The following is a 26,213-nucleotide window of genomic DNA, read 5'->3' as shown; positions in this document are numbered from 1 at the left end:
CTGTTCAAACATATCCGTTCTTTTTGACAGAACAATCTGCAAATGTAGATACTAAATGTTCCATTTCATAACATGTATATAGAATGCATAAGGTATTTTATAATATATTTTGGAGTATACCCTGAAGATATAGTTTATTAATAGAGCTAAACAATGACAGATTTGTTTCCATTAAAGATGTCTTTTGATAAGTTTCTGATTAAAAGAAAGAAAAAAAAAAAGTAGTTTTCTCTAAAAAAGTGAAAACAGCTGAAATGCATGCAATTCAGCATTATGAAATGCGTAATACTATGCAATTATTATTTTAGATACAAACCAGTTAATCTTTCAAAGGAAAGGAGTTCTTGGTGTATCCAATTTCACGTACTGGCTGCACTTCTGGTGTCACTGAGCGATGTGCATGACAGCACTTCTTCCAAACAAGCAGTTCTCCTGTTAAAATGTTTGGATCATGGCATCCAGGAAGAAATCAGAGGTGATTAGCTTGTAGGTAGGAATGCTGTGTTGCAGCCAATGTGTTGATCCAATTACCTGGGGGGGGGGGGGATTAGAGTTTATGAAGTCCTTGTTTAACTTCCAGCATAGAAAAATGCTCATTTTTCCTCTCTTGCTCTCTACAGTTTCCATTAAATGTCCCTTCCAGTGAATTCAAGGAAACTCAAGCTGTTAACTAGCTTGTAGGATGGTGTCTGTGGCATGTTGGAGTTTGTCTCAAGCTAAATGCAGGCTAAAATTTGGGAAGCAGACTCATCTTGGAGATAAAATATACAGTAGCGTTAATGCATAAGAAAAATAGGTTGATACAGTGGAAATTCTGCCTAGCTCTTAGCTACATCAATATGAACAGGATCATCTAACTTATGACTTCATGTATAACTCCAAAGGTGGACAAACAAAGCATCTCTCTTAACTGCAGATACACACTTCATTTTCATTTTTGAGGGTTGGAGCTCTGCTGTGACAGATACGAAAGAAATCCTGAGTCTCAGGGTTTAGGGGCTTTAACACCAAAATTGCAGATAACAAAGGGGACTCTATATGAGTCCTGAACTTCTTCCCCTAAATAAATTAACATAGTCTTGTTTGATTTCTTTTTTACATCTTTAAACTTGCATTCTGTCTTCTCTGTGCTGATATGGCAGTGACACGTTTCTGTATTTGCTCATCTCGATCTCATTCAAAATTCACATGCTTCCTGAATATTAGCTCTCCTGGCTTTACTCCTCATCCTTATTCTTCTGTGACCTGCTTTACTTGTTGGAGCAGCTGTTACTATGATACTACCTTTTCCCCCATCTGGAAGGCAGATGGGCTAATCCACAAAGAGCCACTATTTGTTCATGGATCAATTTTCAGAGAGTCTAATGTGAACAACTGACAACCTTCCCAAAGATGCTGAACATGTCCACGCCTGGGCAATGTTCCACAAAACAAGAAAAGTCTTTCAAGACTTTTATATATTCCTCTCTCTATATAGGAATAGGAAGAAAGACAGACCATGGTAATTATTTTTAAATTAGGAGATTGTTTTGCCCCCTTATGCAAGTGCCTTCTGCATTTTTTTTTATTTCATTCTATTTTTTAAGAGAGGAAGTAGTACAAAAGTAAAAAGAAAGGACTTATTCTCCTCTCCTAGACAACAGCGACTGCAGTAGTTTAAGTATTTTACAAATTCAGCAAGGATTGTGTCATATCAGAAGACGGATGGTTGTTTGTATTGACCTGTGATCTCTTATATTTTTCAGTTCTCCTGCTGGCATCCTGCTCTTTATTTAAATATTTGGGCTTTGTTGCCTGGAGAGTCACTATATCCTTGCTGTTTAAATATGATGTAAAACTATTTATCCTCTGTTTTTGGAAATTTTGGAGTACAAGATGGGCTAGAATTACACTTAGTCTTTCAGAGTTTAGTTAGCAGGGGGATGTATGCCATAGTACATCTGACATCATGTAAAGTGCATATACATTACTGTAAGAAAAAGCTCTGTTGGAGGGCAACTTGTTACTTTATTAATCCTATTTTTAAATCAATCATAAGAGATTGAAAAATAAGTGAATAATGGTTTTCAGGTGTATTTTTTGGGTGAGTTAAATGATGAGATTGTTTTCTTTGTCTCCTCAGACCTTGAGTTTCTAGTCTAAAAAGACAGTAACTGAGATGTGTTGTCCTTGACAAAGAGTTATACCTGACCAGTATCTCTACTGCAATCAACTTTGTTTTCCTTCACAGAGATTATATCTCTCTTGTGAGCCCCGTGCATTGTCCCAGGTAGGGTAGGCAAGACTTCAGAGAAAATATTAACAGAGAGTCTGCACATACTCTAAGTTGCTGGGAAATGGCTCTGTAGGTGTGATGGTTCCATAAAGAAAATGATACATTTTCACTTCACAACATAGGATGTCACAAGAGTTGTAACTCATTTTAATTGAAGAGTGGAACTGCTTTCTTGTATAAGCTGGCCCACGTGTATTTTGTGCCTTTCACCTTTGTTCACCATCTGTCCTTGCTGGAGCTGACGTCTGCCATCTGAGGGCTGCCTCCCTGATGCTTAATTCTCTGATTAGATGCTTATGGCAGCCTCAGAAAAACTCCAGAAAACCAAAGACAATCGGGTGTCTTTGTATGGTACTACTTCCATATCCCCATGGCGCTTTTGTGCGTACACCCTTACGAACAGCCTTTTGTGTGTCCAGACCCCAGATGGTTGCCTACAGTCACAGCCGTTAGTAGAAGAATCGTATTCAAATTGTCTAATGGATAATAAGCTGTACTGACTTTGCTTTTGATGTGAATGGATGTTTTCAAGTTGAAGAAACAAAAGATCTCCTGGGGAAAATTGCCAAAGATATGTATCATTGTAAATCTTGAAGGGGGGGGGGGGCAAGCTGAATAAATTACAACTACTTCTTTGGTTTGCTGTGGAAACAAGCACCGCACAAGTTGAAGACTAAAACCCAGAAAATATGGTAGAATTAGTAGAATATCCCTTAAATCCTGTTGCCTATATCATTGCAGCTAAGCAACTAACACGGACTTTTTTGTATGTTCTGAATTCACACGGGCCATATTTGATACCTGGAATACTTAGCAATTTAATTTTACTGAAACAAAATGCTTCCAAGAAGAAGACTTTAGAGTTCTTAGAGTATTCCCAGAAACTGCAATGGCAATAACTGAAAGTCTCTGAGGGTCTCTCCCTTCCCCTCTGCCCTTTAAATCAGGGAACAGAAAAATGTGACACATCCTGAGAGTTTCAGATGGAGTTTCCTGGAGTTTCAGATGTTCGTAATCAGTCTGAGCAAAAAAGAGTCTACATGGATATTAATCAGGCTTAAGTGGTATCTTTGAGTAAGTATTCAGGGCTGGGAAAACAAAGTTGTGGTGTTTTTTGTTTGTTTGTTTGAACATGATGAAAAATTTATTAATGTAATTTTTTTTTTAGCTTTCTGAGGCATGTTGCTAAAACATGTTTTTCTAACAACTAAACAGTTTTAAAAATCTTTTTAACATAGAAAGGTGTGATTATGAAACAGTAAAACTCTTAGATATATCTAATATTCCTGGAATATTTTTTATATATCTATTAAAAAAAACCTATAAAAGAAAGGTGAATGTCTAGAATATGCTGGGTAACAGCAGTGGTGTATTTTTATAGGGAAGGTGTGAATAAATCCATCTTTGATACAGATTCCACAAGCTTTGGAAAATGCAGGACTTTTCTTCCAGAAGCAAGGCAGAATGCAGGGTAAATTCTGCCTTTTTGAAGAGAAGGATCTTTTTTGGACCTACCTCTTCATTTGTCTGACAGTTATATTTTGAAATCTTGTGGAAATTATCCACTAAGCAGTTTAGGAAAGCAGTTTTGAAATAAAAACCAGTCCGTTTCAGTTAAAAAATTTTTGGGCACTGTGAATGAGAGATACATTATTACTTATATTTCCAGAAATACATCGTGGGGAAATCTGGGTGACAGATATATCCCCATTAGCTCCTCATGACAGGATTTGAAAGAACAGCTAATGTGCTATGGTTTTGCATGCTCAAGTTGCCTGTAATCCAAAGTATGCATCTTGTGGCTTTCCACAAGTAATTATTTTGGGATGTCATATTCACATTAAAAAAAAGATAGGAGAGAAAGATCATTGCAGTCACTTCTTGCTGACTATAAAGTCAAAACTTTTCCCATAAATATAGGAATAATGACCTATTTATGAGAATAAAGACCTATTCTCTCACTTGACTGGCTCAATGGACAAGTACCAATATTATCAAAAGCATCAATAATATCTAATCAGAGTTTCCTTCACATATGTAGTAGCTGATGTAACAGAATGAATACACAGTGATCTAATGATCCAGGGGGCTTGGATCAGTCATAATTTGGTCTAAATCAAGCTAAGATGATATTGATGCAGTGAAGAGACTTAAGTGAGCTAATGAGGATCGACTTGTACCCCAAACTCACCAGTGTCACTGTCCTTTTGCAAAACAAGCATGTTATGTACTGCAGCGTCAGCAATGTAGTATACTGACTTGGTTTGCAGTGTTCCTGTGACAGCCATTGTCCCAGACTCTATATCCATCTCTTCCTACTGAAAATTTTGTGTTTGATTTCTCTCCTGAAATGGACCTTCCTATTGTTGCATTTGATTACTATAACGTACTCTGGGAAGTGCTACGTAGTAATACCACTTGAAAATTAAAGCTAGTGCAAAATATGATTACATTCATTATTAGATTTCAGAGCGGAGACCACAATGCCAGAGTCTTGTGAACTAGCTGCCAGTCAGGTTCTGATGGGGTTTGTGGCATTGTAATGACTTGAAAGGGTCTAATATAGTTTCAAAGCAAGTTCTAAGAAAATGCCTCTTTGTACTGGACTGCAGCAGGCAGTGGAGGTATGGGCTCTCTGGGTTTCTCAAACAGGAACTACCTCCTCAGAGATCATTCCCAGACAGAGGTTTCTGTGTTGGAATTTAACCACTGGAATTTGCCCTTTAGGTTGTGCAGAACCCAAAATAAGTAAGTAGAATGAGTTTTGGATTGTTTTCAGTACTGTAATAACTATTGCCATTGTTTATCAGTTGATTCTATTACATCCTCTGAGGTGTCCCTACCTTGTTTACTGTTGGCATAGACCAAGTAGTTATTACAGTGTTTAAGAAAAAACCCTTCCCTGAAAACCTTGGTCTGTCTTGTTTCTGTGTTGGTGGAAACTTATGGCTGTCTATGTCCAACTAAATTTTGCATGAAGGAAATGACTTGAATGCCAACTCCCCAGAGAAATCAGTTACTTCAGACAGTCCTTGAGACCATGAGCTCTGACAAAGGTAATACACGAGCAAAACAAAAGGGGACCTGAGCTGCTTTTTTCTTACCTGAAAGTATTGTGTGTGTATAGTCCAAGTATTTTTTTCCTTATCTGGTCTGTTTGAGGAAGAGACTTGGCTATGTTATAGGATATGAAGTATAGAGTAAGCTTTGGAAATGCATCTGAGAGTGTGGGTAGCTCAGCTTTTGGATAGGCGGACTTTTGACATTTTAAAATAACCTGCTTTTGCAATGTGAAGTATTTCTGAATGTCATCCTTATTTCTCAAATGGGGCATGCAGAATCTTTATCCTCTGTTTAGAATCTTCGAACTAATGAAACATTTATGCAAGTGCCAATTTCCTAATCTCTGTGGGTTTTCCTCATCGTGTTTGTAGGGGGAGGTACTCTAAGAAGGGAAATTCTAACTTCTGCCCAATGGCCTGTGGGAGCAGATCTGAGTCTTAGCAGCAATGTCTCAGTTCATTAAGAGATGCATGTATCCTAGCTTCCTGGTTAATGGTTTTGGTAGACTCCAGGTAGCAGTGGTAAAGTTTGAATTCACTGTTACAAGTATGTGGCTAGGTCAGAATGAAAACACTCGTGTAGAGAAGCTCTGTCACCAGAGAGTGCTTTGAATGGTTAGAGAAAGGTATGTGCTTCAGTGTTTCTTTGGGTCCTCTGATAAAAATGTTTAGCACTCATGGAAGCAGAGCTTTGGGACTGGAGTACTTTTAAGATGAAAACATCTTTTATGGGAATTTTGTGAACTTTAGACAATTATAGATAAGGTCTTGTCTTTTCATGTGGATATCTAAAATTTCTGAAAATAAAGACTTTCATCATAGTTCTCAACTTTGGCTCCTGTATAAGAATGGTGATTGTGGTATTGCTGTACCTAAGAGGGCTGTTATAAATAATATGGGTTGCTTAAACCCTTTAAATGGAAAATGTGGTGCAAGAAACATAGTTCTTACAATCCATAAATATAAATTGTGTTTTTGTGCTGTCTTGTGGACTTCAAGATGGGCTTTGTCCATACTGCCCACTCTGCTGATAACTGTGTTTGCAGCCTTGCTCAACTCTCCCCTCTGCCCTTCTCTGGAGCTTGCCCAAAACTCAGACCTGCATTCAGGCCTGCATCCAAACAGGAAGAATTCGGGGGATGTAGATACATGGGCTATAGAAGCAGTGCCTAAATGGTCTTTTGCTGTGAGCTGCTCCTGCCTGTGCTGTGAGGCGGCTCTGACGGGAAAGACAGGCAGCTGCAGGGCAGGCAGCCTGGATGTCAGCAGAGCAGCTCAGCCTGGTACAAAAAACCAGAGCAGATATTGCCACCCTGAGTATAGCAATGCCCAGAAACCAAGTGGGTAAGATATCAGTGAATTGATTTGTTATTTAGCTGGATCGTAGGATCAGGGCTCAGTACTTCGTGTATGTAGGAAATGTTTCCTAATTACTTTGGAGTGGAGTTGAGAGTGGATGAAGGTTCACCATGTGGTAAGCATGGAACTTACCTTGAAGATGACGCTGTACAGGAGGAACAAAGTTGGGCAGTTCACTCTTTTTGTCTGTTTGCCAAGCTCAAATGCCAAGATACCTTTTCAAACTATGTTTCTCATGTGTGATACAAGTAGAAAGCAAATTATTGCCTTCTCTCAGCTAAAGCAACTTTGGTTTTCCTCATCTCTTTTTTTCTTCACTGCACTTACTCTTTCATGAGCAGCTTTTAGTCTTAACTGTCTGCCCAGCAATTCCAAGCAGATAGGAGAGGCAGAAGATTTCTCACCTGCCCCTCACCGCCTAACAGTGGTGTTTCCCAGTCACATACGGAAACATGTATTATTCTTAAGCTTTCCTTTCTGACTGTGATTTTTTTATTTTGTGAGGTTAATAAAACCAGTGGAAGACTCGGGGAATCTAAGTGATACACAATGCTTACTATACGGTCTGTGGTCAGCCCTTCATGTGCGCAGCTCCAGGAACTATACGAAATGGTTGATTTTGCTGATTGTTTGTGTCGCTGATTTTATCTTGAAAGGTTCATAATGTAGTTATACAAACGTGCACCTCTTTCTCACCTCCCCAGGTATTGTATAAGATCAGCTCGAAAGAACTGGCGGTATCTATACTGTGTTCAAAGTCTGTTTTAAGATCGTGTTAATATTTTAAAACATGATTGTTTCCTATTCTTTTAACAAGCCCTGTGGAGAGGTGTATACATTCTACTGTATAGACAAATAGCATGTTCTAGCCCTCATTAATCAAAATGACACTTTCTATACTCTAAGTGTTTTCACATTTGCACATGAAGCATGTTCCCAAAACTCTGTGCTGCCTGATTGATCTCTGCATTGTTCAATTTTCAGACCTAGGTGTCTAAAGCTGGCCGAAAACATACAAAAGTTGACTTCTAATGTGATTTCTTTAATCTTCTTTTGTAGAATTAGCATTACAAACCATGTAGAAAATCTTTCCAAGTTTGGTTTTTGCATCAAGCTTGGCACAGGCACGAAGGACCACATCCCATCGTACGCTGAAAAACATACCACTTACTGCCAAAAGATGTGTTAGGAGACACTGCCGCATGGGGAAAGTGTGTATGAGAAATAAGTCTGTTAAAAACTTAGGAAAAGAAAGCAAACCATCCTTCAAGGCACAGCCTTGCCCATCTTACTCTGTTCAAACATTGCCCATTCTAGGGCTCCTCTCCCAAATGAGTGCCATGGAACAGATATTAGCTGGTGCTCACATCCAAGAGAAGGATTTAAATTCAGTAACTTGTCTGCTAGTAAAGAGCACAGACGACTACTCATTTCAAGACTTCCACGTGTGTATATATAAACCAGACAAAGACCGCCTGAGGGAGTCGGAAGCAGTAGAAAGCCTTTTCCAGGCTTAAAGAACTGTGGAGCATATAGAAAACTCCCATTCATCCTTTGTTTTCTATCTACTGTGCTTCTACAGGTTATCCCAAAGGCTGGGGGGCACGGGAGTGTGTGCAGGGCCTGGAGAGGAACTTGAGTTTAGTGCTGCTTTCTAAAATATTTCAGTAGGGTTCTAGAGTGTCTGACCCCTGGAGCCACCTCTCGGTCCCCACAGAAGGGGTGCTGCCATAGTCTTATGCTTTTTTTGCCCACGTGGCATGTGTGAAACATATGGCCAGTTTTAGAGCAACTTGTACTAAGGATTTCTTGACTGAAGACTCTCAAAGAATTTGCAGAATTTCCTCTCCATTTTTTTTTATGGTCTAAGCATGGGTATTTCTCTTGTCTGGCTCAGTTCTTTGCTAAAAGCCTGTCTGAAGACTGTAGTAAAAGAAATAAAAATAATGTAAAAATAAACATTGCCATGAAAGAGTAGGGAGGGAAAATCTTGCCTTTTCCATCCTCAGACGTATAAAGCATAGGTACAACAGCAGAATTTGAGGAAAAATACTTACGTATGCAAGTTCTTCACCTCTATAAGTTTTTATTGTCTTGTCCTGCAAGAGACAGTTATTTTATGTCACCCTTACCGGCTGCTCTCAAGTCCCTGAGAGGGTTTAATCTAGTTTTGGGGTGAGAAGGCCATAGCCAGTGTGAGGAGATGCAGCATCTGACATCGCTTGTCCTGAGCGCTGCCCCAAGCGCTGCGTGTATGAGAGGGAAAATGCAACGTCTGTGTAAACCTATGCTGGTGTTCCTGGGCCGGGGAGATTTAGAGCCAGAGGTTATCAGGATTTGAACACCCTGATTTTCAGGTTGGTATTTACTGCTATTTACGAGTAGCGATGGAAGCACTCGCCTTTTGACTGTTTTGTAACCTGCACGGGTTTGACAGGACTTGCCTTGCCTGTAGCCCTTGTAGAAGACGGTAAGCTTCCTTGGAAGCGTGGGTTTGGTTTTGGCATCCAACAGCGTAACGAGAGCTTCTCCTGCACATATCTGGCCTAGAGAGATCACATACTGCACTCCCCCACCCCGCAACCCCCAAGACTATACACCCTTAGTTTTTACGGCGGTGCCAAGTGCGCAGTACCAAGCCCACGTGCCATCTCTGCCCCGTCCCCAGCTCGGGCTCTCCCTTGCAGGCCGCGAGGTGCCAGCAGGAACCCGCTAGCAGGATTTTTTGCGCTTTCCTGTTGCTTCCCCTTGCGAGAGGCAAGCTGGAAGGCTGGCGGTGGGGCCGAGCAGCCTCCCGCGCCGCGCAGCACCTCGCCCGGAGCTCGCTCCCGCCCGCCCGAAGGGCTGCGGCGGCGCGTGCTGCCTTTCAAGAAAAGTTTGTAGGTGCCCGAGGGCGAGTTTCGCGCGCGAGCGGCGGGGGCTGGCGGGGGGCTGGCGGGGCGGCCCCGCTCCGGGTCCGCGGGGGCCGGGCCGGGGCGGGGGGAAGGGGCGTCGCCATCTGTTGTTAATTCCCCGATCATTGGATTAGTAACCCGCGGTGATGAGATCAGCGGGATCGGCTTTCGCGAGGGGGCACGGCGCTCGCCGCGCTCCCCAGCTGCGCCGGCTCTCGCATGAGGCGGCGGCGGGCGGCCCGGGGGGAAGGCAGCGCGCACAAAGCCCGGCAGCCTCCGCAGGCCGCCTCCCGCCTCACCGCCGCCCCCGAACACCGGGCGGGGCTCCCGGGCGGCCCGGCCCAGCGGAACGGAGCGGAGCCGAGTCGAGCAGGGCAGAGCGGGGCTGCGCCGCCCCGAGCCCCGGAGCCGCCCGCGGCCCCCCCCCCCCCCGCCCCGGGCTCGGCGCCCGCCTCGGTGCTGGGCCGCGGCGCCTCCCGGCTCCCCCGGCCCCCTCCCGCCGCCACCCGGCGGCACTTGCTGGAAGTCGGCGGCGGGGATCGGTCTCTCTCCCGGGGCGAGCACCGCGTGAAGGCGATACTGCCGCAAGTCACGGCGACCGGGGGGTTTGAGTTTGTTTACTCGTGATTGGCGTCTCTTCCTCTGGACTCTCTTTCTGCTGGCATAACGGATCGATAGAGGTGCTTTGATGGGTTTTTAGGGTAAGTTTGCCACGGGTGGGTTCTTCTCTTCGTGGGAATTCTGCGTTGTGTTGCACAGCGTGTAGAGAAGAGGGGTTTTTGGTTTTGTTTTTTTATACAGTGCTGTTTTTCAAGCTGGTGTTTAAAGAAATACACTTCTGAACCGTTTCCTGTTTTATAATGAAACGTTTTACAGTAGAAATCAGTTTCCTGAGCTATAAAAGAGAATTATTTCTAGATGTTAGATAGAGATTTACATTTCTTATAAACTGAGTTTATTTGACTTTGCACTGGTGAAAGCAAAACCTCTCGCCTGATGATTGTCACAAGCTAATATTTTACAGTGGTTACTTGGTGCTTTTCAGGCAGTAAAAGCCAGACCTCAGTTCAACTGTTCAGACAGATCTGAAATACTAAACTATCTTCGCAGCAAGGGTAAGAGGCAAGCTGAACCCTTTGTCAAGTCAAGCCTCAATTTGTACAAGAGGCTTGGGTTTCAACAAAGAAAGATATTGACTGAATTTGCCCTCACGTTACTTCTAAAAACTCCTAGCCGGGCGGTTGGGTTTGCCTTCGTTGGTGGGTAGCTATTTCTTGCAGAGGGACCAAGGGCTTGGGAGCTGGATGCTGCTCTCGCAGTCCCATTCATCTCTGAAGAGAGGGCTCCGGAGTAAGGGCAGCAAAGGAAGTTGATGTGGCAGCATCCATGCTGGCAGCAAATAATTTTGATTTCTTCGTGTCTAAGGCTTAGAGTGTAGACTGCTACAGCAGGGAAAGCATCCTATATAGAGAGATGGCCAGCTACTACTTCAGTTGCTGGTTTGAGGTTGGCTACAGCCCTTTGGTGCTTAAGTCCCGCCTGATATTTTCACAGGGCTCTGTTTGCCCTCGGTGATAGAAGCAATCCCTGATAAGATATCTCCACATTGCAAAAGAGCGTATCCTCCAGGGAAAAAACAGCCTGAAGAGTTACTCTTGATGCTTGTGGCTGAAACTGGCCTGGCTTGTGCAGCATATCTTAAAGGATCCTACATTTTTAATCTTGTTTCTGTAACTAATGCAGCTCGTCAGAGATGTGAATATCAAATTGCTGTTTGATTATTTGGTGCTGCTGACAGAGTAATGCCAGATACAGTATGTTCTCTTAACAGCAAGCGAAAGTTCTATAACTGGTCTTGGTAACAAAAGTCTGGTTTTCTTGGTAGCTGATATGCCTCAGTGTCTTGCTGCAGACTCTGGATGTCCTTGGATGACTATCCTGTGCCTCAGTGTCCCTGCCAGCGCTGAAGGGAGGCCCGGTACTTCCCTTCGTCACAAGGATGGTAAAACTTTACAGCTCTGTGCCTTGCTGAGGCCCTCGTGTGGGTGTTGCTCTGGAAGTACTTACTGGCACCGTTAGGCTTGGAGAGCCCTGTGTTTGCGCTGATACCATCCTGCCAACGTGCTCTCCGGACTTCTGTTTGTCTTTGCAAATGTTACTTCAGCCAGCTTTGAAACACCAGGCTACCTGTTCAACAGGCTTTGGGGCTTGGGAGTAATAAAGCAGTGCCACCTTTTTGCAAGGAGCTTTTCAGAGTTGTGAGATTTTGGGTTTTTTTCATGGAAGCATAAAAACCCCCTAGTGAAATAATCAAATATCTTGCTTCTTGAAAGAACCAGAACTTCTGATCTTTGGTTTGACCAATTTAGTCATTTTTACAACTCGCGTTTGTGCAGCATAGGAATTTCTGAACGATGGGCCATCTCTCCTGTGACTTAACAAGCAGCAGCTCATTAACTTGTCAGGCTTCATTGTTGCTGTGTAAACTTCTGTAATGGCTTTTCCATGTACCAAGAAAAATCGAGCAAGCTATTTTTGTCTCATTTTCCTTCACAGTCACTGTTTGCCCCTCTTCTGTGCATAGGTCACCGTCCCCTTTTTGTGGGAAGGAAAATAATTTTCACAGTGGAACTCAATGCCGTGTTGCAGGACTCGATGTGATGGTTACTTTGAGTTGACTTTTTTAATTAGGACAGCTGGAGACTTTTCCTTTGAGGATTTGTTTTGCCTACACATTTCGGGCATAGTGACAGCGATCGAGAAGGAAAGCAGAGCATGGTTTTCCGAGATGTTAATTGTTAAAAATACTTGGTTGAAGTTATTAGCAACATCATGTTAGATACTCAGCTGTCCCATCCCCATAATTCTTGGCCAAGAAGAGGAGGGTAGAAAGAGGGATGCCTTTACCAGATTCAAGTTCTGTAAGCCATGCTGCACTTTGGCTGTCCTCTGTCTTTAGCCTGCTTGACTGCTCACTACTGCTGCACTGACATCCTTTACTCAATTGTTTTTGTGCTGGGCAACATCACTTCAGTGCAAATTTGAGGCTGTCAGAGTGCTTCCAGGCATGGTAAGTCCCAGCTTGAATAATAGTAACACAGAGTGGTCTTGATACTCATTTCCATTTCCTCCCTTAGTTAGTGAGGACAAATGCACTCCTCTTCTTAATACAATACCTGTGTAAAGGAAATCTAGACATATTTTCTTTTTAGCAGGTTTCCCAGGATAGAGGTTTGATGTAAGTGTTGCTGGACTTCATAAATCCTGGCCTAAGGCCAAGGCAAGACTGATGGTAGAGGAGTGGAGGCTGGTATCACGGGGTGCCTACTTTCCTGACACCATCCAGGAAGCAAACCTGGGCTTGTGGCTTGAGTGGTGAAGAGCTCCATGCTGGCAAAACTGTTTAGATGGATGCACCTAACTTAGTGTGGTCTCGCTGAGCAAGGTTAATACAGTATGCAGCTTGGGGCTAGTGGAGATGTAGGCCGTCCATGTTGTCCTGGGGACTTAAAGTATTTAGTAAGCCAGTATAGATCCATTTTCTGTGATGAAGGCAATGCTTAAGGCTGCCCATTGAACAGTTAACCAGATTTTAAAGTCAAAACTCAATGTAGGGTTGCTATATGTAGCTAAATATTTGCTAATAATTCTGGAAGTTAGTGTTGTTGGACTTACTTTTTGAAAATAAACATGTGCTGTGGATTGAAACTTGTCAGACCAGATAGCTACCTCGCCCACATGTATTTTTCACGGGATTGTGTACATGCTAGTGAATCTGCCTCATTCCCTGCAGCACACACATCCTTCAGGGATGGCTGTAAGCAGTCTTTGTAACGTGCAATTCAGACAGTTGGAAACTCTGCTAGCTGATGTATGGTTGTGCTGTAGGACAAGATGTTAATGCATCATGCACTTCTGGAAGAGTAGTTTGTCTTTAGACTTCTTCAACTTTGCTCAACTTATGCTCAGGTCATTTGCAGGGGTTGGTTGGTTGGGGCATTTTGCTTATTTGCTTTTTGCTTTGAAAAGGTCCATGTGGATCACTAACATGGTTGGTAGACCACATCCTACAAGTATACTAGAAAGTGCCACTGCAAAAGGGCTGAATCCAGAGTTTACTGATAACAAAAAAGTGTTGTCCTTTGAGAAAGTTATTTTGTTACACTGTCCAAGCTAGTGTTGCTTGAAGACATCTGTGTACTTGACCTGTGCCCTCTCCAGGGTAAAAGTATGGGTGGGTGCAATCTGAATCCCGCTTTAAGGTGATGTCCAGTATGATGTCAGGAAGTGCCTTTGCTTTGCCTCAGCTGCTTGTGCTGCTTTACAGCTCGCAGTCCTTTAGATTGTATGGTGATAGAATTTTTTTTTTTTTTGTGTGTGTGTATGTGTGTTTAGAAAGCTGACAGAAGCTGACCTATCAAGGAAAGATCCTTGCCCTGAAGAGATTTCATTTTAAAGCAAAGCTTAAAGAAAACAGAGAGCCCCAGTAGCCTTGGTGGCAGCATGGAAAAATGCATCAAAGAGGAGAGCCAGAAAATGTGGCTAATGTTTTGGGAGCAGTGCTGTGTAAGAGAGAGCAGTGCTTGCGGGGTGCCACAACTTTGAGCTAAGAACTGCAGTTGCAATTTGACTGGCAATATTTGATTAAAACCCGATGGCTATGTTTTGGCTACCTCTGCTCTATTAAAGATTAGGCCTGTCCATCAGGAGTGCTGGGTAGTGCTCATTACTTTCCTTCCTTTGGCTCCTTTTCCACCAGAAATGGAGTAGTGACAGGTACTAGCCTATTTAAATTTTTGTGTGTGTATATTTATATTTTTTGGGGGGTGTCTTTTTTTAAATGTCTGTCGTCTTTGCCTCAGAGGCCAATGCAGTGCAGCTGGTAACTTGTGTAGCAGTTGAAATGCAGAAATTTAACACAATTTGCTATGTTTTGGCAACTGCAAAGAAACACTTGAGGGAGTGTTTGTATCTATTTTCTTCCTTAGTAAGAGGTGAGGTGCCTAGGCTAAACATGGGTGCTCAGCTGTGACCTAAATCTGTTCATACTGAAGTCACTTGAACTCAGACCAATGCTGAGCAGTATTTTGTATAGTTTTTTTGCTTTTCTGCTTATTTTGTGTATCTTTGGGTTGAACATCGTGGTGTAATCCTGCTCATGACTGGTGTCAGATGACAAGTTTTATTGTGTTCCACTGCAGAGCATGAGTGACTTAGCAACTTTATCTTTAAGGATTTGTCAGAGGCTGAAGTGACAAGTAAGCTTTGTTGTGCAGCACGAAGCGCAGCAGTGTATGAAATCCATCTTTGAGCTGATTGCAAACTAATCTTTCACAGCCATACAGCAGACTCTTTAGTTGGGTTTGCTTTCTTGATTTAAATATGTGGATCTCCAGAAGCTCATGCTAATACTGCCTTTCTCATTTTACCCTATTGCCAAAGTCTGGTGTGCACTTGTCTTCTGTTAGACTGGATTGTCCCTTTCTATGTTAACGTTTCCCAAAGAAGGTCTTGCAACGGGATTTTGAGAGAGGGAAAAGATTGCCCATGTTTACCCTGTCTGTCAGAAGAATGAGGATTTCCTTCCTGCAAAAAGAGGTTGGTGGCCTGGGACCTAACCAGGGTCCAAACTGCAGTAGCTCTGTCTCCCAAAACCTTCCCTTGGTGGGGTAGCTCTTGAGCTTCCTGCGGGTGGGCTAGACAGCCTGGAACTCCTTCCTGTCTCTCCAGGCTGCGGTAAGGACTGCTGACTTGCACTTTGCTATTGTATTTCTTCAGTAGTTTTTCTGCTTGGTACCTGAATATAGCAAAGCTCTATGTGAGGGGGGGAAAGCAAGGCTGGGGAAAGCAAGGCTGGTACCTAGAGGCCATTCAAGCTCCTTCTACACCTAGCAGCAGCAGCTACCTTGTGTGACTTCCAGTTTTTCTTGTGATTAGACTGCTACGTTCAGTAGTCTAAGCAATGCTGTTCCCATTTGTTGGTTTTTTTTTAAATTTAGTAGCCTTTGTTAAAAATGGTGTTTCTTGAATATTTAAAAATCAGCATGTTCAGAATTGCCCTTTCAAGGGACCGTTAATCATGCGAGAGCACTTGCATAGCTTTAGGCGTGGAAAAAGGTGGGATTTTTCAAAACTGCTGAAAGGTTTAGGTGCTCAATTGTAATTTACTTTTAACTGCTTCTCCTCCATCTCTTCTTCAACGAATGTAAAAACAAATTGTCTCCAGTGGAAAGATACATTTTTTTCATTGGATATTGGAGGTCATCATTTTAAAAGAAAGCCTTGTTGCACAAAGTGTTTATGTCAGTGGTACGTTTCATACTGAGAATGTGCTGTCCACAGAAATCCCTAAGTGGTGATTGTAGGCATAGTCATGATCTATATGTTCGCTTTTTTGTTTTTCTTTAAGAATATTCTGAAAAATAGTTCTATTAGGGAAGGATGAAGATGACTTTGAAAAAGTTGGCTGTTGTTGTCTTTGAACACTGAACTAATTCCCTAAAATGCTGAGCTTACTTCCTAATTAGAGAAACTATTTTATGACAGAAGCCACACAAAATTAAATAATAAATGCACAATGTTTTCAACAAGGACTGTATTACTTCACAGCTGAGAAAATACTGTGACAGTCAAACCTATGTATAGCCAAGGAAATAGTTAGATTAATTGTTGGGTAATGGGAATTTTGAATTTGGAGCTTTAACTATTTTTTAAGTTACTAGCTAAATGATAAAAGGTTTCTTTTTTTGAGAATTACTTTAAGGGTAGCTTGGACATACAGAATAATGTGGGGGCCAGTACTGATACTTTTGAAACTTTGTTTTCCAAGTTAAATATTTTAGACTCCATTTCCAGAATAAGGTCTACCATGTTCTTGTCATGTGCTTTTGGCAGCAGAATCATTATAGTGTTTTGAAGTGAATGGTCGTTTTAAAATTAAGTTAAAAAATTAATTTGTTCATACTACTATACCTTGCTCAGTGATGTCTTTATGTATAATTTTGTAGTGTATCCTGTAATTGGCTTCATCTATGTGAATTATTGGCTCAAGTTAAAAATGATCCCAAAATTCAGTGTAGCTAATCTGGGGATTTAAGAGTTAAAATTGAAACCTGGTCTTTATGGCGTTGTTTGTGTTGTATTATTTACTTTTCTGGCTGAGACACTTAGTTGAGGTTAATAAAGCCCATTAGAATTAAAATTTAACTACTCCATTTGTTCAGTTATCTTAAAAGTTTATCCTTATTTAACCTGTAAAAAGATGTACTTGTAGATATTTTTTCAGATTTGTGTAACATATTTGCATGGGGAATTGAGTATCTGTTGCCTATGGTTTATCACTAGTCTACTTGGACCTAAACTGAGGATCTCAGTGTGTGATACTAGCAGATGCTGAACTTTTTGAAGGCCCTGGGAATATTTTGGAGCTCCAGCTAGTTCACTTGGGCAGGGCCGTTATTTTAGCCTTTGCATAGGAAAGAAGCAGCAGCAGTACACCCTTCGGGCATGTGTTAAACGTGAGACGCTTGATAAATTAAATTCTGAGCTTTGACGGTTTCATCCCATGCTTTAGTGAAGTCCCTGTCTGTGGAGCACAGCAGCTGGGTGGTTATTTTGGGGGTGTGACTCTGCAAGGAAGTTTAGGTGCATTATGTCATCTTGCTTTCATAAATTATGATGCAGCGTAAAGAAGTCAAATTACTATTTTCCCCGTTGTTGTTGAAAACTGTTGTCAAGCATGTCAGAGATGACAGAAGTTCATTGAATGGAAGATGACACATCAAAGTGTATAACAGACTGCAAACATTGCCATCCTGACTTTATTTTGACTGTGTTGCTGCATGCCAGTATTACACCTGGTTTGTGCCAGCAATTGACTGTGTCCCTGCATTTCAGTGTTGTCAGTCTCTGATGCTGTTAATGTCTGGGTAATACTGTGATATTCTCACTTCTAATTCAGAGTGTACTGATCATTCACTAAATATTTATATAGTCCTTTGGTTTTGATGTTGCAAGATAAAAAAGCTGTGTTTTCTATCATCTTTTGTATTCAAAGGCAAATAAGGCGTTGAGGCTGCTGATTATTTAAAATGATTAAAACATAAAATAAAGAAGTGCCTTTGTACTTTGGTCCGTGCTGACGTAACTGTTTCCAGTAGTCTAGAAAATCTTACATGTAGTTCATTGATGGCTTGTTTAGACTAAGATGCAGTGTTCTAAGTGCAATGATCATCTACCAAAGACGTAAGAATGCCCTCAGGAAGGATTTGTTACAACATGTATCGTATCTTATCCTTTGAGGTTTAAATATAACAAGATACATTAAACAAGCATGAGCATGAGACCTGGAATATGTACTGGTTGTTCTTAAGTTTCTCAACGTTCATATTGATGGTATTTGGAGCAAAATGTGTGTGTAGAGAGAAGGAAGAGAGGCTCGCCTATGCAATAACTCTCTCGGTAGCCGTGTACTGAAGCACGGACATAGCAGGAGGAGGGAAGGAGAGGAACTTTCAACAGCAGAAGTTCTTGGAGGTGCACCTGGGGAAAAGGTGATTAATTTGCCAAAGGGACTAAGCCTAAGTATTTGTCAGGATTTAAAAATGAAATGGGGAGTGAAAATAGACTTCATAGGCAGGGTGGACAAATGAAACTGTCAGAGTTGCTGCAGGATACTTCTGTGATGCTCAGACTTGGGTAAGGAGTCAGCGCTGGCGTGGTAACATACCTTCCTTCACCTCGGTAAGCTGCAGTGGGATTGGAGAAAGTGCATGAGGCTGCTGCCTTGAATTTGTGTCTAGGGATACAGTGCTCTTTCCTTTTACTTTTTTTTTTTTCGGTGAGGCACTTACATTGATAATTGGCTTGCATTTCCTACTCCTAGACCATGTAACAAGAATCAACAGTTTATTTTTACTCATATACACCTCTTTCTAGCAGTGTTGAATCATAGTGCAAGAGAAGAAAAAATGTGTACGTGCCAGGCCATCACAGTTTGACTGCTGGAAGAAGACACCAAAGGGAAGTTCAAGCTGAAATGTATCAACACTCCAGGGATGTGAGAGTGACTGATGAGCTAGCTTTTACTGCTGTATTCCATCCACATCCTGCTAATAGAGGATGTTGGAGCAGGAAATCTTAATGAATACAGAAGCCAACCCTCTCCCTCTAGTCCCTTTATTTTAGATTTTATATTTTCCCTGTGGTAAAATAGTTTGGAACTTGGGGGAGCTATGCCCAAGGTTGGGCAGAAATATGACTTAGTAGTGAACGCTGCCTGGTGTGCAATTATTCAGGAGATGAGAGGAGACTATTTCTGTTTCCCTGTAGCGAGAGGTTGCTGAGATAGATGGGTTGATTGTTGGTGTAACGCAATTCCAGTGTGTGGAGGCCTGGCATCTTGTTTGCTTCTGCATATGGATAAAGGTAGTGAATTAATGCAGAATTGGTTTTGGTTTTATTTTGGGTGTTGGAAAGAGTGGGAAAACCACTGCCTAAATCTGACATCTACATTTAGATGTCTGAATTAGCAGTGCAGGAAACATAGTAGTGAGTGTAGCAAGCAGTTCAGTTTCTCTGGAGCACTGCTGGCAGTACAGACAACTTGGGCATTTAACTCATGCAGGCATCTAAACTGTGCAAAGCAGGCATCTCTTCACACCCATTGGGAAAAATGTGCGTGGGATGCTTCCTCTGGATATCTTTACACCAAGGCATAACTGGCATTTTAATATAACTTTTATCACAGAGTTCCCACTGAAGTGGTCTTCGCAAGGGATTTTCTGCTTGTACTTTTTTTTTTTCTGAATATTTGCATATAGTGGGTTTTGCTTCACAGCTGTTCTGCATTTTGTTTCCTAAGTGGTAAGAAATGTGGTATGCTGAAATCAAAGCTGAGCCTGATAGTCTATTTTATAAATATAATTGTAAGGGAAAATTCAAGCAGTTACTGTATTACAGCAAAGATGTGTGGGTTGATGGTCTTGGTAGAATTCAGTTCTTGCATTTAGGTCTCTCGTGCAAAATTTTTATTACATGTAATAATTAGCTTTTGAAATAAAGGGGATTATCTTTCATTTTAATCAGTCTGCCTTAATAGTAGGGAAGAAAAATCATCAGTTTGTAAGAGTTCCAACTCTGTTCTCAGTGTTTTCTAGAATGACATTTTAATTGAATTTTGTATTTATGGGACTGATACTTAAAACTTGTCATTCTCATGGGTTCTTACCACACTGTGTATTAATGAGTTGTATTTTTAAAGAGTGTAAGTTTCTGTCCTGCTCGTCTTACCAAACAAAAAAATCAGTAAACAATTTTTTGTGAAGAGAATTATTACTTCTCTTGGTTGTTTTTAATGCGTAACTCTAATATTCAGCTACACTTCTCTTGTTAACATGAAGCATTATATAGTTGCTTCACATCCAGTATGTGAATAGCTTGTACATAAATAACAAAAGTGGTTTAAATTTCATGCCTGTACTTAGCAAAACTAATGGATAGTGATCAGCGTAATGGCTGATGATAGATTGTACTGTGCCAGCAGGGGAATTTTTGCCCAGAAAAAGTAATGCAAGATCAGGAATGGCTAGAGACTGGTTGGTGAATGTGTTCTTCCCCAGATGCTTTCTTAATTCTTTAATTAATGTGATTAAGCAGCTTAGCTTAAATAAGCAGAATTTGTGACTTGGAAGTTCTCCCATGTAGTGTTTTCCCATTGCCTTAGGAATTAATTCCTTTAATATTTTGTCTGTGTAAAGCAGGCAGTATTGGTTGCTCCTGTGTCTTGCACTGACATGAGATGGTGTATACTTAGTATGAGAGGCACACGTGGGGTGGTTTTTTTCCTCTCTGCAATTGGATCTAGGCAGAAGTCATAAATCACAGTGATTTCTGCACAGTGCAATTGAATGGAGACTGACTACCTTATTTTTTATTAGTATTGAAAGTTCCCCCCTGCTTAGATCACTATGAATCCTTTGTCAACAGAGAAGAGCGTGCCCTCTTTTCCCTTTGCCTTTTACTCTGCTTTGGAGCTGTGTTTTGTAGCGTAAGGTTAGCTCTGAATGCCATCCTCTGATAACTGAGCTAGGTAGCTGGTGTATCTATGGTAGAGCCTGGGCAAAGCAGTGACTGATAATATTTTATACATGGGATTCTTTGTTCAAGAATGCTGTGTGCTGTGTTCCAGTTACAGCGCTTTAAGGTGTGTTTTGTCATTGCTCTTGGGTGTCTGTGTTGGCTGCAGCTGTGGCATGGTTCAAATATTTTTTTGTCCTAGACTCGGCAGTCAAGTAGCTGCTCTTGTGTTCTGACCACCATTTTAAGGCAGCAGTTCCCAAGCAAGGGAATTGCTCTCAGGGACCACTTTGGAATATAATTAAATTTCCTAATTGTGCTACCAATGTCCTTACCAGGTAACCAGGTGCATCCTCTTTCCTACCCAAAGGCTCTATCTTCACAGTGTGTGCCATTAGATAGTGAATAGGGATAGCGATATTAGGTAGGGAAGTTAGATGGTAGTACAGGGTTCCTGTCCATCTCTCTCTGCTTTCCTTGAGGATGTCGTCTTCCTTTCCATTAAGGATAGTATCCTATATTTTTCAGAGCACAGAAAAGTGGCCTCAGATGGTACCAATTTCTGTGTATCCTACAGACCCTGATGGCACTAGGAACCCCCCCCCCCATTAGTAACTACTGCAGTGCAAAAAGGTTTGACTTCTGGGGAGCAGGGTAGCCTGGAGCTCTGTGTGACTCATCTTGTGTCTTCAGCTGCTGGCCCAAAGAATTGTTGATTTCTGAATTGCAGGTCTTTCAGTCTGGTTCTGGCTTGTCCTCCAAGCAGGAATATGGCCTCAGTTCCACTGGTACATGGCCACAGGTTATTTTGAACAGTTTTCTGAATAAATACAAGCATTTCTGCAGTATTAGAAGTTACAGTGTGTCACATAGGTTGTCATTAAATCCATGCAGTAGCTTCAGAAATTGGGATCTGTGTTTATAAGTGTTTTTTTTTTCTTCCTCACAAGAATTTCAGAGGACTCTGACACTACTTCTACTGCTTCTCCTCCCCTTGATTATACTGTATTAATCAAAAGCGATGACATGTATTGATAATTACTGGTAAATCTAGATTGGGATTGAGTCAGGTCTCTGCTGCCTAGTGAAAGGTAGTAGCTGAGTGTGCTTCCATGATCTTTCTCTTTCTAGCAGTGCTAGCTGGGCTGCACTAGCATTAAGAGCCTGCGCTGTGGAGTTGGAGGTAAATGTCTTAAAAGGATACTAAAAAATGGGAAAAATATTAGAGTGGTTTTGGTGGTCTTTGTATGTCTATCAGTTTCTTTCCTTTTTCTGTGTTGATTAGGAGGGGAACATTAAATGAGTTAGTGTGTTGGTTCTGGAAATGTATGAGATTAATTCCTTCCTCTTCTTTCTCTTCTAATTTTAGACAAGATTCACTTTTATGTCCATTGCAAAAATAGGCATTTACTGGCCTTAATTTTATCCCAGTGATGAGCTTATCTGCATCATAGAATCTATAATTTAGTCAGGCAAATCCCACCTGTGGGGTCTGGTTAATATTAGCAGCTGACTTTTATAATTTGGAAATGAGTGGTCTTTTAAGAATTGAAGTGGGCCAGTGCCTGTGGAGAAAATAGGAGCAGCATCCTCTGGTGATTAGTTGTGATGATGAGGCCTCTGGAATGAGGTCAAGAAGACTCACATGGAAAAGAGCTCTGAAGGTGGGGGAGAGTCAAAGTCTTAATTCTTAAGAAGGGAAAACCCAATAGGGACACACAGGTAAGGTCTTCCTTCTGTTACGCAATGAGATGAATTTGGTGTAGAGTCTTGTGTCTCAATGAATAATGAAAGCTAGTTAGCTTTTACAAACCAGTCTTGCCTAATTGTAATTATTTTGCGGATGTTTCAGCTTTTTGTGAATAGATGAGTCCTAATATGAGAGCAGATTTAAGTCTGTCAGGAAGGCTGCATGAATAAGCAAGCCACATGTGGCTTCCCAGTATTAAAGAAGCTGACAGTGTGATACAGGGAAGGGAGGAGGGGAAGGGGTAGAAAGGAGAGGAGACTGGAAAGACTGGCATTGTAACAGAAAGCCCTTTGCCATAAATCTATGAAGATGATGATATGCAGGGGAATTTAAAATATCTGTTTTCATTCCTTCCCTCACTGTGGAGGAAGATCTCTGTTCATGAGAGAGACTTTTCAGGTAGTTAGAAGCGTTAATAAACTTTTGGATTTTAATACTCCATTTAACTTCCATACTGCATAAATTACTTTCTTCAAACTTGGCTCTATTTTTGATCTGTCTTTACTGTAAATTGTAACAAAGTTAATGATGAATATAAAAATGCACAACTGCTCTTGATCCCATGATTCTAGTAGCGATTTCCGTGTCTACACAATGCTTTTGGGAAAAGCGTATGTCAGTTTGTCTTTTGAAAGAATGGTTTGAACTTAAAACCCCTCAGACTTCCAGTACCTTCAGATACTCTTTTTTTCTTAACCTGTTGGCCAAACGGCTTCCTTTCCTCTATTGAAACAATTGGTAGTGTTTATGCAGTATCTGACGTGGTTTTACACTCCAGTGGTGTGGTTTGTATGTGACTTCCAAGATCTTTTGCAACAGTAAACCATAGTTTGCTTGATAAATGCAAATTTCCATTTATGCTCATGTGAATACGTTGGTTAAATATCAAGTGATTCTGGAAGGATGTTTGTATCAACGCAAGTCTATCCTGCCTGTGCTGTTCTTGAGGATGTGGTAAACAGAAACAAGTCTAGCTCTGATAAAGTTGAAAAAAGAATCATTTTCCCAGTATTTGTTTGGGAATGCAGGCCATATTGAGTGTGTTATGGTTTTATAACTCAATTGGAGAATGACTTTTTTTTTTTTTCCCCCCTGGAGGTAGTCCCTTACTTTTAAAGATATTTCTAAATGTAAATTTTATTCTTTATTATGCTGGAAGTCAAGGTGGTCTGTATATCCCAATGCAATCTAGGGTTTCACTTGTTTTTCCAAAATTAAAAACTCTGAACAATTTTTTTTTTTAAATATGTATTACACCTATTGATGGAGCTCAGCTTGTATTTACTGATGTGCTTTCTCTTTGTGTATAGTGCTGTTGATTAAAATTTAGACTGAGTGTAGTTTTGTCCAGGGCAAAGCAGGGGCCTGCCTTGAGTTATTGGAGCATTGGTGTCTGGCAAATTTAGATGATGTCTTGAAGACTGTTTGCAATAATATAAAATATGGAGGTTTTGTGCAAAGATTAATTGGAACGCACTCATTTTTATACAGCTTTCACAAGACTTCCAGCATGTGATGCTATTTATTTTATTTCAGTGACAGGTCACCTAGAGATTGAGTAGTAATATCTTTTTATTCCCATCAAAACTTGCATCCTGGTACAATTTTCTTCCAAATAATTTTCAATCTTTTTTTTTTTCCCCCCAGTGCATTAAAGAATGAAATATATTTAGTAGTTAATTATTACAAATAAAATGCTACTTGGAAGAAAATTCTCTGTGAAGACTGCTTAGCAGTGGGAACTAAAGTGTGAAGTTATTTTGAGAAATACAGACCTTGTGTTTGAGCTTATAGGTGATAGTATGTGTTGAGACTCCTGTAGGTAGGCAGAACGCTGATTTATTTTTATCCATACCTCTATTAGGAAGTCTAGTGTGGGTTTTTTTAAGTACTTTCCTGTGGTCAAAAATACCTGGAATTGTTGGCACTTGTAACATGAAATTCTTCTAGGATATACGTTGTTAGGTCAGCAGTAAAGAGATGTAAATGCTACTCAAGGTAGCAACTTCTTTTACCATGGCTTTTCCTAGTTGGAGGCCCTCTCTGATTTTAACACTGGAAACAGTCTGGGATACTTCTCTGTAAAACAGTGTTTGAAAAGGTGGCCTTTCAGGTTAACCTGGCTCTAGGACAGTGAAAGATCCAGCAGGAAAATAACATTCCATGTAGGCTTCACCACTGCAAGACCCATCCTGGGTTCTCATCAAGGCATCCCTTGTATCTTCAGGAGTCACAGACTCTTGACATGGGGACATAACTGGTTGTAAATCTTAAAGTCCTGTGGCCTTTCCCAGCCTCTCCTGCATTACCAAGTACCCTATTTCCTAAACGAATAGCAAACACAAATGAAAATACTACTCTGTAAAATGGGAAAGCTTTTATGTGGATAAGGAAAATCAATTTTGTTGCTTAGAGCTCAGGCAGTTTGTTTCTATAATACTACTATCTCCATCATCCCCATTTGTCTGGGCAATTGTTCTCTACTGACAGATGGGCTTTAGCAGAGGCATGTGTTTAAGACATGAAATTCAATGCTGTTGCTTAAAAAATGTGTTGAGTTTTTTTGAGAAAACATTTATTTATTTACTTAACTGGAAGCTGGTTTGTCTTTTTGTTAGCATTCAGAAGCTGCATGTAACTTTGTCACCTCACTTGAGAATCTGCACAATCTGAATTTGTGATGATGCTTCCTTAACATATGTGAAGTATGTTTATTTAATTTCTGTTCTTTAAAAGAAGCCACTTTAGAAACTGCCAAGACTGATGAAGCATTGCTTCCTGGACTTGTATCTTGTCTGAAATCTTGATGTGAAATCTTTAGGACACTTTGCCTGCAGTTGCAGCTTTGAAGTGAGCTCGTTCTCTTCTGGGTTCCTTGGCAAGATGTGAACTCGCAGCCCAGCCTGGTGTTCCATGTGGTAGCTTCCAAGATGTCTGTCCTCCCCCCAGCTGCCTCTCCTGTAGGAACATAGTTATCTTTGAGCCCGCTGCTATTCTGTCAGATTTGGCTGATGGTGGCTATTAACTGAAATAGTTAAGGGGGAAGGGTTAGGAGGGATGCAGATGGTGTGATTGTGTAAGCCTGTTTTCCTATTAAACAAAAGAATATGCTTTTTTGTTCAGGATCAGACTTGTTCTCATGTATTCATCTCCTACATGTTTGTGCAAGTACAATGGCTGGGTTGCCTCTAGCCCTGCCCTCCCCCTCTCCCAGTGCAATCCTGAGTGGAGGGAATGGGCCTGAGCCCCACATGTGTTTGTGGCTTCCCTAAAACAGATCACCCAACAGTTTGTCCGAGAGACCCTTTTTGGGCATCTCTTCTGCATCAGTCTGTTCAACTCACTGTAGGGGCAAGAATATCTCCAACTCTTGTCTGTTGTGTTCGGCCAGAGGTACAGTATGTTTTTGTCACTGGAGTTTGGCAGCACTGTTGGAAGTATTCCAAGTTGGATCAGGAACTGCCCCTAAAGGGGTGCTTCAGCTGGAGCATCTGATGGGTTTGCTTCTGGCTCACCAACAGTGAGAGCATCTGACAGGTATTGTCTGTATGCTGCCGCTTCAATTCAAATGAGAATTAAACAAAGTAAGGCTTAGAAGCAAAAGAAGATGACAAAAGTATCCTGGCCATTCCAGGAGTGTTGCAAACTTTAAACCATTAGTGAATGTCTTTTTATAAATGGTACAGAGGCTGAGCACTAAAATCATCCACTGCAAAATGTATAGACAGGCACTGTGAGAGTGGAGCCATCTCTTGTAGAGCCTGGTAAGTCTACAACAGCCTTGTGATGCTGTAGAT

General features: G+C 41.3%; 1 protein-coding gene across 5 annotated transcripts in view; it reads left to right on the top strand.

The window, feature by feature from the left end:
* SPSB4 (splA/ryanodine receptor domain and SOCS box containing 4) overlaps positions 1-26,213 on the top strand; it is a 185,441-nt gene that overhangs the window by 88,204 nt on the left and 71,024 nt on the right. The window contains exon 1 of one of the 5 annotated variants that reach the window (XR_011326133.1): positions 9,631-10,291. The exons of 1 other annotated variant lie outside the window; for it this stretch is intronic. The gene's annotated coding sequence lies outside the window, so the exon portion shown is untranslated. Of the gene's footprint in view, positions 1-9,630; positions 10,296-26,213 lie in introns of those variants that run through there. 3 more of the 5 variants (XM_069792083.1, XM_069792082.1, XM_069792079.1) reach the window with 3 other exon arrangements.

Source organism: Haliaeetus albicilla, chromosome 9 (assembly GCF_947461875.1).
Source record: "Haliaeetus albicilla chromosome 9, bHalAlb1.1, whole genome shotgun sequence".
Taxonomy (NCBI): Eukaryota; Metazoa; Chordata; class Aves; order Accipitriformes; family Accipitridae; genus Haliaeetus; species Haliaeetus albicilla.
This window is presented reverse-complemented; position numbering and strand designations above follow the sequence as displayed.